This window comes from Neophocaena asiaeorientalis, unplaced genomic scaffold (genome assembly GCF_003031525.2).
Source record: "Neophocaena asiaeorientalis asiaeorientalis breed wild unplaced genomic scaffold, Neophocaena_asiaeorientalis_V1.1 scaffold1409, whole genome shotgun sequence".
In the NCBI taxonomy this organism is placed as follows: Eukaryota; Metazoa; Chordata; class Mammalia; order Artiodactyla; family Phocoenidae; genus Neophocaena; species Neophocaena asiaeorientalis.
Genome location: NW_020173789.1, coordinates 4,759 through 7,215, shown reverse-complemented (window position 1 = coordinate 7,215; position 2,457 = coordinate 4,759).

Below are 2,457 nucleotides of genomic sequence, written 5' to 3'. Positions count from 1 at the left end.
AAATCAAAACTACAGTGAGATATCATCTCACACCAGTCAGAATGGCCATCATCAAAAAATCTAGAAACAATAAATGCTGGAGAGGGTGTGGAGAAAAGGGAACACTTTACACTGTTGGTGGGAATGTAAATTGATACAGCCACTGTGGAGAACAGTATGGAGGTTCCTTAAAAAACTACAAATAGAACTGCCATATGACCCAGCAATCCCACTACTGGGCATATACCCTGAGAAAACCATAATTCAAAAAGAGTCATGTACCAAAATGTTCATTGCAGCTCCATTTACAATAGCCCGGAGATGGAAACAACCTAAGTGTCCATCATCAGATGAATGGATAAAGAAGATGTGCCATATATATACAATGGAATATTACTCAGCCATAAAAAGAAACAAAATTGAGCTATTTGTAATGAAGTGGATAGACTTAGAGTCTGTCATACAGAGTGAAGTAAGTCAGAAAGAGAGAGACAAATACCGTATGCTAACACATATATATGGCATTTAAGGAAAAATATGTCATGAAAAACCTAGGGGTAAAACAGGAATAAAGCCACAGACCTACTAGAGAATATGGGGAGGGGGAAGGGTAAGCTGTGACAAAGCGTGAGAGAGGCATGGACATATATATACTACCAAACGTAAGGTAGATAGCTAGTGGGAAGCAGCCGCATAGCACAGGGAGATCAGCTCGGTGCTTTGTGACAGCCTGGAGGGGTGGGATAGGGAGGGAGACGCAAGAGGGAAGAGATTTGGGAACATATGTGTATATATAACTGATTCATGTTGTTGTAAAGCAGAAACTAACACACCATTGTAAAGCAATTGTACTCCAATAAAGATGTTAAACATAAAGATGTTAAAAAATAAACTAAATAAATAAACCATAAAATGCCCCAAAGAGGAAAAAAAATTATGTTATTTCATCCATTAATTCAACAAAAAGTTGAGACTCAAATGAGAAGTATTAGTACCTGTTTTAAGGTAAATATTCTTCATGAAGGCATGTTTACAGCATTTTTGAAAACCATAGTATACTGCACACTGATCTCTTTGTATCAATAAAGAGGACATAATTCCAGTTAGAAATTTATTATTCTGATTTATAAAATCTTTACAAGCAATTTCCAATAGTCTGCATGTTTAAACATACAAAATACACACATAACTGAGAGTGTTTTAAAATAATTTAGATTATACAATTTACCATTACACCTTTAACCTTATAGAGACACATGTCCCCTGAGGCACACTGTAATCCAAAGTCTATGAGAACAAGCTTTCATTTATCAAACACAAGAAGTAGATGTTTTATTTTTATGGGAAACAACATAGATGAAGCATCCATTTAAGTGGAAGCAAAAACTCAAAAGTTGCTAGTTTAAGTCTCTTAGACAATGAACACCATCCTGACATTGCAAGGTATATAAATCTTTTACTTTATTGGTTTAGTCTATCCCTTGAGAACTGACTTGATAATAAGATTTCATGAGAATTGGCTGCAATATCATTCCTTGTGTTTGTTGTTTTTCCTGCCCTGTTTGTTGTTACATTGAGCTAAAAATCTCACAATGTATAAACTAAAGAAAAAATCCCACATTATTACTTATACTTGAAGAAACGTTTCAAGTCTAAGACACATGTGTTAGTGTTAATAAGGGATTTCATTTAAATATATATATATATATTTTTTTTTTTACTTTTGGACAGACGTTTCATTCAACAAATATTCACTGAGTTCCGTATCTGTGCTGGAAACTCCTGTTTGTTAGGAACAGACAAAAGAAAATATCCTTATATTCAAGTAGCTTAGAGACCTTTACGGAAATTCATACATCAACAATTATAATAGTACAAGGAAATCATTATAATTAGATTTATATACATTCAGAGGAGACATAAAAGCAGCTCCAAGTTGACCTGGGCTCATTATGAATGGTGTCATTACACAACACATAGCCTGAGGGTTGAGACTTAAAAAACTGAGTCATACACTTATTAAATGTAAAATTATTGAGTACTTAGATATTATGAATGGAGAGGTGAGAAAGACCCACACAGCCCCTTACAGTCACAGATCTTACATTCTGAGGATGGGGGCCACAGATAATATATAGCTCATTAGGCTATTAGTTAATTGTAATTGTGATCATGCTATGAAATGAGAGTAACTGAACTGAGTCTATGAGGTAAGGAAAGGCTTTTCTGAAGCACTAATATTTGAATAACTCTAAAGTCTGAAGTAAGAGGAAGTAATGAAGAGGAAGGGGTAAACACTTTCTAAATAGAAGAAATCACCTGTGCAAACGTCCTGAGGCATCAGAAAGGACCAGGAAGGCCGATACAGCTTGATGATATAAGGTGTGGGAGAGTTATACAATGTCATACCCTACACTAATCCATGGGTTCTGGGAAATTTCTTGAGCTCTGCCTGAAAATCTGAAGTCTGAACCTCGA